The sequence below is a fragment of the Coregonus clupeaformis genome, chromosome 7 (assembly GCF_020615455.1).
Source record: "Coregonus clupeaformis isolate EN_2021a chromosome 7, ASM2061545v1, whole genome shotgun sequence".
NCBI classification, from domain to species: Eukaryota; Metazoa; Chordata; class Actinopteri; order Salmoniformes; family Salmonidae; genus Coregonus; species Coregonus clupeaformis.
In genome coordinates this window covers 22,334,094-22,349,766 of record NC_059198.1, presented here as the reverse complement: position 1 = coordinate 22,349,766, position 15,673 = coordinate 22,334,094, and positions in this window count along the sequence as shown.

The window sequence follows — 15,673 nt, the reverse complement described above, 5'->3', positions numbered from 1 at the left end:
CACAACAAAGTTCAAATGGGAATACAATGTTAGATATTATGTATTTATACAACAACTGAATGTGTTATGACTGCTTCATCTAATAGCACAGCCAAATGACCTGGATTGCAGTTGAGATTACATTACTCCTGAGTGGTGCAGTGGTTTAAGTGCCACTAGAGATAACTGTGCCACTAGAGATCCTGGTTCGAATCCAGGCTCTGTCGCAGCCGGCCGCGACCGGGAGACTAATGGGCGGCGCACAATTGGCCCAGCGTCGTCTAGGGTAGGGGAGGGAATGGCCGGCAGGGATGTAGCTCAGTTGATAGAGCATGGCGTTTGCAATGCCAGGGTTGTGGGTTCGATTCCCACGGGGGGCCAGTATAAAAAAAGAATGTAATCACTAACTGTAAGTCGCTCTGGATAAGAGCGTCTGCTAAATGACTAAAATGTCAATGTAATTAAAAGTACATAGCGCAATGATTTATTAATGCTGTTCAAGATTCTGCACAGATTATCATAGCAATTGTGAAGATCTTCACAGACCTGTGACCTTTGCATGCTATTTTGAACATGCACGCTTTCTATGATTACATAAGAAGACATTTATAGTTACAGTAACCTCAAAATGTGGCCATGGATTTGTTACTCATTTTAAAGTTGAATAAATACTGTTTCATTTGTTTATAAGATAGCCTTAACGTTAGGCTATTCGCTAATACAAAAGTGTTATTGAATTGTGTTCGGTTGACAACAAAAACAAATATCAACATTTAAAGGATATCTAATGCTTGGATAGTTTCATCTGAGCCACTGGCTTAATCCTAGTCTTTACCTTTATTTTTGGGTTAGTTGGAGATGTGAATCCAGCATAAAATGTGTTAACTTTTCTACAAATTAATTGTCTATTTACTGTATTGCAAAAGTGATGTAGCTCAGTAGGTAGAGCATGGCGTTTGCAACGCCAGGGTTGTGGGTTCGATTCCCACGGGGGGCCAGTATGAAAAAATAAAAATAAAAATAATGTATGCACTCACTAACTGTAAGTCGCTCTGGATAAGAGCGTCTGCTAAATTATGTAACTGTAAATATTGAATTGTGTTTAGTAGTCAATGCAACCAAATATCAACATTTGAAAGAGATGTATATTTTGTGCCACTGACTTAGTCTGGCTTTAATTCCAGTTTGTCTACAAATGAATAATTGAAATGCTGGATTGACATCTCTATCTCAACCAAGAATCGAAGTTAAAGAATAGGACTAAATCAAATCAAACTTTGTTTAAAGTGCATTTAAAGTTTGATTCGATTTGTGGTTGGGAATCCAACATATCAATTTGTAGACAAACTGGAATTAAACCCAAACTAAGGGCTCTATTCATTCTGTAAAGCTGAAGCGTTACAGATTCCGCAATAGAAATGTAAATGGTAATTTCCAATTGAGCCGACGTATGCAGCATTTTGCATGAATGCAGTCTCTGCTAAAGCTGGAACATTGCCTTTAAATTTCAATCACGCTGTAAAGCTGAATCTTCCGTGATACGGATTGAATATAGCCCTGAATCAGTGGCACAGATGGAACTATCCAAGCAGGAGATACATCTCCTTCAAATGTTTGTATTTGGTTGCATTGACAACCAAACACAATTCAATATCCAGTTTGTCTACAAATTAATAATTTATATGTTGGATTCACGTCTGCATCTCAACCAAAAATCTAAGTTAAAGATTAGGACTACATCTAATCAAACTTTCAATGCGCTTTAAATAAACTTTGATTTGATTTAGTTATATTCTTTAACTTAGAATTTTGGTTGAGATGGAGACGTGAATCCAATATATTAATGATTAACTTGAAGATTACATTTGAAATCAACCAAAGCTTGAAACCCTAGGCCTATATGTATTGTCTATTTTAGTTGAACCCTGGGTTGAATTGAAACAACAGCTGTTGATGACTTTGAAAATGCTATGTAGGCCTAAATAGTATCATTGATGATATTTAATTTGCTCTGTTAAACCTACCCTTTGGAATGGCCTCGATAGCAACAGTGAATATATTTAATTATTAAGAGATCTCTCAATAATCATTCTCATGATAACATATTGGTTGTAGTCAGTTACAATTATCAAAGCTATGCTGGGCTGGGCTTGGTTAACATCCTGGATGGGAGGCCAACTGGATAGCTACAGCTGGATCAACTCTCCAGTAGGAGGTGCTACCCAGTCTATAGTTTTTTTCTAATAGTGGATACAGTGGGGGAAAAAAGTATTTAGTCAGCCACCAATTGTGCAAGTTCTCCCACTTAAAAAGATAAGAGAGGCCTGTAATTTTCATCATAGGTACACGTCAACTATGACAGATAGAATGAGGGAAAAAAATCCACAAAATCACATTGTAGGATTTTTAATGAATTTATTTGCAAATTATGGTGGAAAATAAGTATTTGGTCAATAACAAAAGTTTCTCAATACTTTGTTTATATACCCTTTGTTGGCAATGACACAGGTCAAACGTTTTCTGTAAGTCTTCAAGGTTTTCACACACTGTTGCTGGTATTTTGGCCCATTCCTCCATGCAGATCTCCTCTAGAGCAGTGATGTTTTGGGGCTGTCGCTGGGCAACAGACTTTCAACTCCCTCCAAAGATTTTCTATGGGGTTGAGATCTGGAGACTGGCTAGGCCACTCCAGGACCTTGAAATGCTTCTTACGAAGCCACTCCTTCGTTGCCCGGGCGGTGTGTTTGGGATCATTGTCATGCTGAAAGACCCAGCCACGTTTCATCTTCAATGCCCTTGCTGATGGAAGGAGGTTTTCACTCAAAATCTCACGATACATGGCCCCATTCATTCTTTCTTTTACACGGATCAGTCGTCCTGGTCCCTTTGCAGAAAAACAGCCCCAAAGCATGATGTTTCCACCCCCATGCTTCACAGTAGGTATGGTGTTCTTTGGATGCAACTCAGCATTCTTTGTCCTCCAAACACGACGAGTTGAGTTTTTACCAAAAAGTTATATTTTGGTTTAATCTGACCATATGACATTCTCCCAATCCTCTTCTGGATCATCCAAATGCACTCTATCAAACTTCAGACGGGCCTGGACATGTACTGGCTTAAGCAGGGGGACACGTCTGGCACTGCAGGATTTGAGTCCCTGGCGTCGTAGTGTGTTACTGATGGTAGGCTTTGTTACTTTGGTCCCAGCTCTCTGCAGGTCATTCACTAGGTCCCCCCGTGTGGTTCTGGGATTTTTGCTCACCGTTCTTGTGATCATTTTGACCCCACTGGGTGAGAACTTGCGTGGAGCCCCAGATCGAGGGAGATTATCAGTGGTCTTGTATGTCTTCCATTTCCTAATAATTGCTCCCACAGTTGATTTCTTCAAACCAAGCTGCTTACCTATTGCAGATTCAGTCTTCCCAGCCTGGTGCAGGTCTACAATTTTGTTTCTGGTGTCCTTTGACAGCTCTTTGGTCTTGGCCATAGTGGAGTTTGGAGTGTGACTGTTTGAGGTTGTGGACAGGTGTCTTTTATACTGATAACAAGTTCAAACAGGTGCCATTAATACAGGTAACGAGTGGAGGACAGAGGAGCCTCTTAAATAAGAAGTTACAGGTCTGTGAGAGCCAGAAATCTTGCTTGTTTGTAGGTGACCAAATACTTATTTTCCACCATAATTTGCAAATAAATTCATTAAAAATCCTACAATGTGATTTTCTGGATTTTTCTTTCTCAATTTGTCTGTCATAGTTAACGTGTACCTATGATGAAAATTACAGGCCTCTCATCTTTTTAAGTGGGAGAACTTGCACAATTGGTGGCTGACTAAATACTTTTTTTCCCCACTGTATAACATTGACGATCTGATATTGTTTCAAAGGTACAAATTCAACCTATTTCATACAAGTGTTGTCTATGTTGACATTTTTTTAGAATGATGACATAATCCTGTGGTTGAAATTTCCACCTCAAAACAACAGTTTACATTGATTACCTTTTTCAAAACCAATGCAATTTCCATTTAGATTCCACGTCACAATACATTGACAAATTACATTGAAATGTTGATTCAACCAGTTTGTGCCCAGTGGGAAGGCTGATTTGCCCTTACCTTTCTCACAAATGTTTAGATAGATTAAGAAAAACCCAACAATTTATCTATCTCTCCTCTCACTCCCCCTCTCTCTCCCTCCTCTCTCCATCCTCTCATTGAGTGTGCAGTGGCAGGCAGCATCCTGGCTGATACCTGGGCCTACATATGATAACCACCAGGTTCTATTCTGATGGTAATTCTCTGGGTCCTTTAATCTCTACTAGAGGTGAATATACAGCAGCATGAAAAGTACTGCATGGCTGGTTAGCTACCTTAAAGGCCCAGTGCAGTCAAACGTGATTTTCCTGTGTTTTGGAATAATACTGGTCGGAATAATACAGTGAAATTGTGAAAATGATGATAATGCCCTTTTAGTGTAAGAGCTGTTTGAAAAGACTGCCTGAAATTTCAGCTTGTTTTGATGGGATGGAGTTTTGGCCTGCCTGATGACATCACTATGCAGTACATTAGTTAATAGACCAATAAGACAGAGAGTTCCAAACCTTTCTGCAATGAACAGCAAATTTTCGGTTTTCCCCTCCTCACTCAGACCACTCCCAGGCAGTCCTAGTAAAATTACTGCTTGAGAAATTGCCCTTTGCTAAGAAGCTATTTTTGTTTCTTTTTGACTATTTTAATTGAAAACAATCACAGTAAGGTACTTAATTGTTACCCAGAAATTATTTGATATTGAGATAAAAACATCTGCATTGGACCTTTAAAGACGTCCTCTAGTGAGGGAGATCGGCAATGTCATTTACAAAATAGCCTCCAACACTCTACTCAGCAAATTGTATGTAGTCTATCACAGTGCCATCCGTTTTGTCACCAAAACCCAATATACTACCCACCATTGTGACCTGTACGCTTTCGTTGGCTGGCCCTCACTACATATTCGTCGCCAAACCCACTGGCTCCAGGACATCTATAAATCACTGCATGGCAAATCCCCACCTTATGTTAGCTCATTTGTCACCATAGCAACACCCACATGTAGTATGCGCTCCAGCAGGCATATCTCACTGGTCATCCCCAAAGCCAACACCTCCTTTTGCCGCCATTCCTTCCAGTTATCTGCTGCTAATGACTGGAACGAACTGCAAAGACTCTTATCTCCCTCACTAACTTTAAGCATCAGTTGTCAGAGCACATTACCAATCACTGCACCTGTACACAGCCCATCTGTAATAAGCCCACCCAAATACCTCATCCCCATATTGTTATTTATTTTGCTAATTTGTACCCCAGTATCTCTATTTGCACATCATCCTCTGCACATCTATCACTCCAGTGTTAATATGAAATTGTAATTGTAATTATTTTGCACTATGGCCTATTTATTGCCTCAACTCCATAACTTACTACATTTGCACACACTGCATATATATTTTCTATTGTGTTATTGACTGTATGTTTTGTTTGTCCCATGTGTAACTCTGTGTTGTTTTTATCGCACTGCTTTGCTTTATCTTGGCCAGGTCGCAGTTGTAAATGAGAACTTGTTCTCAACTAGCTTACCTGGTTAAATAAAGGTGAAATAAATAAATATAAAATGCATTTCATGGGTTAATGGGGGAAGAGGGTGTTTAGGCATTCCACAGAGTTAGAGCATGTAGTGATGTACATAGCTAGAGGGCTCCCAGCAGGATAGCACTAACTGCCACTGTAGATAACCCCAGTACAGAGTCACGGCTACACTACTGCTGCACAACAGCACCATGATCACAGCACAGCGCCATGGCAACAGCGCTATGGTTACCATGCCATGGTTATGAACATGGAGCATAGCGCATTTTGGTCTGTCAAGTGCCAAACTTTGTAGAGTATGCAGTGACTATGTATATGTGAAGCTGAGGAGTGAGGTTATACATCCCCCATCTGTTACAGTATATATAGCTGTGTGAGAGAACCTAGAAGAACATTTACTATATTCAAAGCCATATATAGGCATGCAATGTTCCCAGTCCACTGCTCTGTTTCTATTCACAACTGTTACAGTCATCAAAGAGTACAAGGACATCTCTGGGACCGTAATCCTCATCTCACGCCATTATGTCAGAAATATGTACATACTTTATATGCAGACACAATTTACGTTAACTGTGACTGTTTTCGTGTGAATGTGTCTGTGTGTGTATGAATGAAGAATGCACAGTGTGTGTGTGTGTGTGTGTATGTATCAGTGGAGGCTCCTCAGAGGAGGAAGGGGAGGACCATCCTCCTCAGTGAATTTAAACATTAAAAAAGTTATCCTTTTTAGATAAAACTACACTAAATATAGTCACGTCACCAAATAATTGATTAAAACATACTATTTTGCAAAGAAGGCCTACAGTAGCCTCAACAGTACTCTGTAAGGTAGCACCATGGTTTAGCCGGAGGACAGCTAGCTTCTGTCCTCCTCTGGGTACATTGACTTCAATACAAAATCTAGGAGGCTCATGGTTCTCACCCCCTTCCATAGATTTACGCAGTAATTATGACAACTCCAACCTATTGGAGCTCTTGCAGCATGTATTGACATGTTGTCCACCCAATCAAAGGATCAAATAATTAATCTAGTACTGAAAGCATAATCTACAGCTAGCTACCACTGCAGCGCATAAAATGTGGTGAGTAGTTGACTCAAAGAGAGAGAAAGATGATAGTTGAACAGTTTTGAACAAATTAATTTATTCCAAAATGAAGGAGAAGCAAGTGTGTCATTTCGTTTCACTTACTTAGCTAGAAAATGCAGCTAGCTAGTTTAGCCTACTGAAACACCCTGCTCAAACAAAGGGATGCTATGTAAGCTAGCTGGCTATGACTATCCAACACAACACTGGAACTCTTTCAAGTCAAGGTAAGCTTTTGTTTTGACAAATGTATCGCCACCGGGGCCTGCCGGTGTAACTGCTTACTGACTAACGTTTCTGCATGATTGTAGCAGGTTTACTAATGCATTAGTTCTATTAGCTATGCTGACTATGACGTTACTTTAGCTATAATGGTGACAACGATGTAGTCTGTGTGTAGCGGTTTGGTTTGGAAAGGTTTTTTCGCCTGGTCACATACAGCTGATGTGTTGTGCAATGAAGTCCACAAGCGAAGGGAAGAGGTGAGAGGAGGAGAGCGCATAGATGCGAGAAGAAATACAACGTGGCTGTGTATTTACGCGTGATCAGGGGGTGTATTCATTCCGCCAATTCTGTTGAAAAACGTTTCTTAAACGGAAGCAAACGGAACAAAACGGGGATAAACATACCTGAATTTGTCCAACAAACTCTTGTTTGCAACTCAAATTTGTCTCGACCTGTGTGCACCTATGTTGTAATCTTTCATTCATAGGCTAGGTTGTAGCAACCTCATGATGTGTATAGGGAAAAGTTGAGTATCATGTAGTAGCCTAAACCTATCTCTGTTACATTGAACTGGGGGAATGGAATATGAATGCTGTAATAGAAATAAGGCCATGAAAAAAAAAATTATGTCCTCCCTCATCTTAAACGGCACTGACCACCACTGGTGTCTGTGCGTGTGTGACTGCTCTGTGACAGTGGTGGGAGGAAACCGTGAAATGCAAAGGAATTAAAGGGTTGGATGCTAACACACACACAGTTTGTCAAGACTCTGAGATTTTGTTGAGAGAGAGAGAACGAACTTCTGAGTGTAATGTTAGAACCAAGGACTGATCACCCCAATCCACAAAAGTGGAGACAAATTTGACCCCAATAACTGCCGTGGGATATGCGTCAACAGCAACCTTGGGAAAATCCTCTGCATTATCATTAACAGCAGACTAGTTCATTTCCTCAGTGAAAACAATGTACTGAGCAAATGTCAAATTGTCTTTTTACCAAATTACCATACTACAGACCACGTATTCACCCTGCACACCCTTATTGACAAACAAACAAACCAAAACAAAGTCAAAGTCTTCTCATGCTTTGTTGATTTCAAAAAAAGCTTTTGACTCAATTTGGCATGAGGGTCTGCTTTACAAATTGATGGAAAGTGGTGTTGGGGGAAAAACATACAACATTATAAAATCCATGTACACGAAGAACAAGTGTGCGGTTAAAATTGGCAAGAAACACACATTTCTTTCCACAGGGCTGTGGGGTGAGACAGGGATGCAGTTTAAGCCCCACCCTCTTCAACATATATATCAACAAATTGGCGAGGGCACTAGAACAGTCTGCAGCACCCGGCCTCACCCTACTAGAATCTGAAGTCAAATGTCTACTGTTTGCTGATGATCTGGTCACCAACCAAGGAGGGCCTACAGCAGCACCTAGATCTTCTGCACAGATTCTGTCAGACCTGGGCCCTGACAGTGAATCTCAGTAAGACAAAAATAATGGTGTTCCAAAAAAGGTCCAGTTGCCAGGACCACAAATACAAATTCCATCTAGACACCGTTGCCCTAGAGCACACAAAAAACTATACATACCTCGGCCTAAACATCAGCGCCACAGGTAACTTCCACAAAGCTGTGAACGATCTGAGAGACAAGGCAAGAAGGGCCTTCTATGCCATCAAAAGGAACATAAAATTTGACATACCAATTAGGATCTGGCTAAAAATACTTGAATCAGTTATAGAACCCATTGCCCTTTATGGTTGTGAAGTCTTGGTCACCAACCAAGAATTCACAAAATGGGACAAACACCAAATTGAGACTCTGCATGCAGAATTCTGAAAATATATCCTCAGTGTACAACAAAAAACAATGCAGAGCAGAATTAGGCTGATACCCGCTAATGATCAAAATCCAGAAAAAGCTGTTAAATTCTATAACCACTTTAAAAGGAAGCTATTCCCAAACCTTCCATAACAAAGCCATCACCTACAGAGAGATGAACTTGGAGAAGAGTCCCCTAAGCAAGCTGGTCCTGGGGCTCTGTTCACAAACAGACCCCACAGAGCCCCAGGACAACAACACATTTAGACCCAACCAAATCATGAGAAAACAAAAAGATAATTACTTGACACATTGGAAAGAATTTACAAAAAAACAGAGCAAACTAGAATGCTATTTGGCCCTAAACAGAAAGTACACAGTGGCAGAATACCTGACCACTGTGACTGACCCAAACTTAAGGAAAGCTTTGACTATGTACAGACTCAGTGAGCATAGCCTTGCTATTGAGAAAGGCCGCCGTAGGCAGACCTGGCTCTCAAGAGAAGACAGGCTATGTGCACACTGCCTACAAAATGAGGTGGAAATTGAGCTGCACTTCTTAACCTCCTGCCAAATGTATTACCATATTAGACACCTATTTCCCTCAGATTACACAGATCCACAAAAAAATTGAAAACAACCCAATTTTGATAAAATCCCATATCTATTGGGTGAAATGCCACAGTGTGCTATCACAGCAGCAAGATGTGTGACCTGTTGCCACAAGAAAAGGGCAACCAGTGAAGAACAAACACCATTGTAAATACAACCCATATTTATGTTTATTTATTTTCCCATTTGTACTTTAACTATTTGCACATTGTTACAACACTATATATACATAATGACATTTGAAATGTCAGAGAGCGAGAGAGAGAGAACACTCAGGAGTCTGAACAAACACTTAGTCATTAGAAACGGAGAGAGAAGCATACACACCATATTTTCCGCACAGCCTTCAACATGCAGATATTAATATTTAGATATCAACATGCAGATATCAACAAAAACATATGGAAATGTCTGCTCTACCCAAAATTACAACCAAATAATTGCAGCCTTACCGCAAAAGTGGAAGAGGAAAGTGGAAGGGGGAGAAAGTAAGGAACTTGTCTGTCGGCCTTGCATTAAAGAACATCATTGATTAAGGAAAACTGTGATAAATAAAAAAGTATATCAGTTTCACTTCAGGACCAAAGGATTGACAGCCGTCCCATATAGATTGCAAAATAGTTGGGAAGAGATCTTTGACGTACCGATCCCATGGCATAGTGTTTATGAACTGACACGCAAAACGACACCGGATTCAAAAATGTGAATCTTTCAATTTAAATTATTATATAAAATTCTTGCTACCAATAGAATGTTATTTATATGGGGGATACAATCTTCCCAGCTCTGCAGATTTTGCTGTGAAGAGACAGAATCATTAGATCATTTGTTTTGGTTCTGTCCATTTGTAGCTTGTTTTTGGACACAGGTCCAGGAATGGCTAAAGGATTGCAATATTTACCTGGAACTAACCTTGCAGATAGCATTACTGGGTGATCTGAAAAGTCATAGTCAATCGATCAATAATATAATACTACTTTTAGCACAAAAAAATTTTTTTAATTCACAATCTGTAGAAGCAATGAGAATAGAAAGGTTCAGAACTTTTGTAAAACATCACAGTACGGTTTAAATATATATGGCAAATAGAAATCCTATATGGATGGTGTTAAGAGATAGATGGGAGGTATTGAATAGAGTTGAAGGATGGGACTAATAACAAATAACAACAACAAAGATAGCTAATAATGTAAGCATACTGTGTGCATAATAAGTACAGTGGGGAAAAAAAGTATTTAGTCAGCCACCAATTGTGCAAGTTCTCCCACTTAAAAAGATGAGGCCTGTAATTTTCATCATAGGTACACGTCAACTATGACAGACAAAATGAGGAAAAGAAATCCAGAAAATCACATTGTAGGATTTTTTTATGAATTTATTTGCAAATTATGGTGGAAAATAAGTATTTGGTCAATAACAAAAGTTTCTCAATACTTTGTTATATACCCTTTGTTGGCAATGACACAGGTCAAACGTTTTCTGTAAGTCTTCACAAGGTTTTCACACACTGTTGCTGGTATTTTGGCCCATTCCTCCATGCAGATCTCCTCTAGAGCAGTGATGTTTTGGGGCTGTCGCTGGGCAACACGGACTTTCAACTCCCTCCAAATATTTTCTATGGGGTTGAGATCTGGAGACTGGCTAGGCCACTTCAGGACCTTGAAATAGTTCTTACGAAGCCACTCTGTTGCCCGGGCGGTGTGTTTGGGATCATTGTCATGCTGAAAGACCCAGCCACGTTTCATCTTCAATGCCCTTGCTGATGGAAGGAGGTTTTCACTCAAAATCTCACGATACATGGCCCCATTCATTCTTTCCTTTACACGGATCAGTCGTCCTGGTCCCTTTGCAGAAAAACAGCCCCAAAGCATGATGTTTCCACCCCCATGCTTCACAGTAGGTATGGTGTTCTTTGGATGCAACTCAGCATTCTTTGTCCTCCAAACACGACGAGTTGAGTTTTTACCAAAAAGTTCTATTTTGGTTTCATCTGACCATATGACATTCTCCCAATCCTCTTCTGGATCATCCAAATGCACTCTAGCAAACTTCAGACGGGCCTGGACATGTACTGGCTTAAGCAGGGGGACACGTCTGGCACTGCAGGATTTGAGTCCCTGGTGGCGTAGTGTGTTACTGATGGTAGGCTTTGTTACTTTGGTCCCAGCTCTCTGCAGGTCATTCACTAGGTCCCCCCGTGTGGTTCTGGGATTTTTGCTCACCGTTCTTGTGATCATTTTGACCCCACGGGGTGAGATCTTGCGTGGAGCCCCAGATCGAGGGAGATTATCAGTGGTCTTGTATGTCTTCCATTTCCTAATAATTGCTCCCACAGTTGATTTCTTAAAACCAAGCTGCTTACCTATTGCAGATTCAGTCTTCCCAGCCTGGTGCAGGTCTACAATTTTGTTTCTGGTGTCCATTGACAGCTCTTTGGTCTTGGCCATAGTGGAGTTTGGAGTGTGACTGTTTGAGGTTGTGGACAGGTGTCTTTTATACTGATAACAAGTTCAAACAGGTGCCATTAATACAGGTAACGAGTGGAGGACAGAGGAGCCTCTTAAAGAAGAAGTTACAGGTCTGTGAGAGCCAGAAATCTTGCTTGTTTGTAGGTGACCAAATACTTATTTTCCACCATAATTTGCAAATAAATTCATTAAAAATCCTACAATGTGATTTTCTGGATTTTTTTTCTCAATTTGTCTGTCATAGTTTACGTGTACCTATGATGAACATTACAGGCCTCTCTCATCTTTTTAAGTGGGAGAACTTGCACAATTGGTGGCTGACTAAATACTTTTTTTCCCCACTGTATATAGGTTGTATGTTGGGAGCTTTTGGGAAAGAGCACAGTTAGAAAGATATGGCATATAGAAGCAAACCGGATGGACAACATGAAAATGATCGGAGAGGTTGAGAGTAGAAGAAGTTCAGGAGCAAAAAATAAATAAAAAATATATAAATAGAATTATTGTAAAATTAACTGTGTCCATAAGGTGTAGATAGTAAGTATAGACCGGAAGTAGAGGCCTGGGCATTGTTGTTCACTAATTTACTCCAAGTAGGGAAAGGATGGCGGGGTTGAAAAGTAATAAAGGAGAATATATATATATAAAAATAAAAAATTAAACATGGGCGATTGGAAGTGATGCAGACAATTACATTGATAGAAGATAGATTGTATCTGCAATATTTAGCTGATCCATTCCCCCCAAAAAAATAAAATAAATAAATAAACAAAACTATAAAAAAACTATAATTTTTTTTTTTTTTAAATATGCAGATATCAACATGCAGATATTAATATACAGATATAAACAAACAGATAAACATGCGGATATCAACATGCAGAAACCAACATGCAGATATTAATATGCAGATATCAACATGCAGATACCAACATGCAGATATTAATATACAGATATCAACATGCAGATATACATATGCAGATATCAACATGCAGATATCAACATGCAGATATCAACATGCAGATGTATACACACAAACACATATGGTCTCATCCTCTCTATTACAACAATATGCTTTATCCTCTCTCTCTCTCTCTCTCTCCCTCTCTATCTCGGACACACACGCACAAACACACAGACGTGCACAATTAGTCAGAGGTGTGAGGTGATGTGTGGGTTGCGGTAGGGGAACAGGTGCAGATCTCTCTAAGTGAAGTGAGTGTCGCTGGTGTTAATTCCACTGAGACACACCTGACTGACTGGCTCCACTCTCAATCTATCCGCTGCTAGCCCCCCCCCACCACCTCTCTCTCCCTCTTTCCATCCATCTTCTTGTCGTTTTTCTATCTCTCTACATGTTTCTGTGGTTCTCGCAGGGCTCAGCTGTGGCTCAGCTGGGATACTGCCCCAGAGCCCACTCTGCCTCTCCACACTACACGTACTGCTCACTATCTCTCTCCACACACACTAATCAAATCAAATGTTATTAGTCACATGCTTCGTAAACAACAGTTGTAGACTAACAGTGAAATGCTGACTTACAACAGAGAGAAAATAGAGAAATAATAGAAGTAATAATAAATACACAATGAGTAACGATAACTTGGCTATGTACATGGGGTACCAGTACCAAGTTGATGTGTTAAGAGGTAATTGAGGTAGATATGTAATGTACATATAACTAGGAATAAAGTGACAGATAACAAACAGTGTATGTGATGAGTCAAAAAAGTTAGTGCAAAAAAGGTCAATGCAGATAGTCTGGGTAGCTATTTGGTTAACTATTTAACAAACTATATTGCAATCTTATGGCTTGGGGGAAGAAGCTGTTCAGGGTCCTGTTGGTTCCAGACTTGGTGCGTCGGTACCGCTTGCTGTGCGGTAGCAGAGAGAACAGTCTGACTTGGATGGCTGGAGTCTTTGCCAATTTTTAGGACCTTCCTCTGACACCGCCTGGTATAGAGGTTCTGGATGGCAGGGAGTTCAGCCCCAGTGATGTACTGGGCCGTACGCACCACCCTCTGCAGCGCCTTGCGTTGGATGCCAAGCAGTTGCCATACCAAGCGGTGATGCAGCCAGTCAAGATACTCTCAATGATGCAGATGTAGATCTTTTTGAGGATGTGAGGGCCCATGCCAAATATTTTCTGCGATCCAAACATCTCTGTGTGTGTGTGTGTGTGTGTGTACAGATGACAAGCAGCCCATGAGAAGTGCTTCATTAAGCCTTTATTTACCACGACACAGAGAAGCTTTTCCTATCCATTACAGCCCCGCCCACTTCGCCATTCACACCCATGTCCGATTCGCTGGCACCACAAAGCCACTATCAAAGGAACAGAGAGCTTCAGATCTTTCTACCCAGCATGCATGGCTAAATCACAGGCTCTAGAGCAGGAGTGTCAAAAATACGGACCGCGGGTGGTGCGAGTAAAACAAAATACAACAAAATACTAAAACAATATACTTTCAAATGACTAATTTCAAATTGAAACTGTGTAGAAATGATAATGGACCTACATTCATACAATTTCTTGACTTTCCAGCTCGCTAATAACCACTGAAATGTAAGCTAGACAGTTAGGGAGCATCGAAAATGTAAAACATGATGGATAGACTATGTTTTGCAAATTTTGACGGCAAGGAAATATAAGACATTTTCAGTGTGGCCCTCAGGACCTCGTTTTCAGTGTGGCCCTCAGGACCTCGTTTTCAGTGTGGCCCTCAGGACCTCGTTTTCAGTGTGGCCCTCAGGACCTCGTTTTCAGTGTGGCCCTCAGGACCTTGTTCAAGACCGAATGCAGCTCCCGGGGCAAAATGAGTTTGATACCTCTGCTCTGAAGGTTAGTCTTTTTTTGTTTCTTTTTTTTTTAACAGTGGCACAAAACAAACATTTTAGAAACGCATCCTCTGTGATCCATAAGTGTTCACATCGATTTAAATGACACCAACAGCAATCCAAACATCTCCCACATCCACAGATATAAAAGGACTTCATAGTGATTCAGATGGGACGGAGCCTTTAAGCGATTCAAATATAAAACAACCTGATAACTGTGACACGCATGCAGTGGCGGGTGACTGGGGAGACGGGGTGGATGATGTCACTAGTAATAGTAAGTACTGCTGTTATGAATATAAATGGGCCCAATGACCTCAGTGACCCTTAGAACAAATGACAGTGAAGTCATGACCCTTGCTACAGTATAGCTGTGAGTCATCAATTGGAGTAGAGCGTAAGACACAGAACAGCGCTGCGTCTCAAATGGCACCCTATGTCTGGTCAAAAGTAGTGCACCATAAAGGGAATGGGGTGCTATTTGGGATGCAAACTATATAGTTGTAGACTCATATCCACTGAGGCAAGACCTGTGCTTTTGATTGACACATGACATCAGCATAAGTGGCCTCTTGTGGCCAGTATAGATCATTGATCATGACACTGTTCCAGGCATCCAACGGAGGATTGTGATTGTGGTCTGATCTGTGTATCTGAGTATTAGCGAAGGTTTTTCTTCATATGTCACCAGTTAAACCAGTATTATATTTGATCCAACAAATGTCTAAAACACCAAACCCAGGACAGAGTATAATCCCTTGTTCCTGAAACAAAGATCACATTAGGCAACAGAAAACAGTGAGAGGACATCCAGGTTATTTTGATGGCTGTACATTGTGTCCAGCTCCTGTGCCATATAGATGGCTGTACATTGTGTCCAGCTCCTGTGCCATATACAGTGAGGGAAAAAAGTATTTGATCCCCTGCTGATTTTGTACGTTTGCCCACTGACAAAGAAATGATCAGTCTATAATTTTAATGGTAGGTTTATTTGAACAGTGAGAGACAGAAGAACAA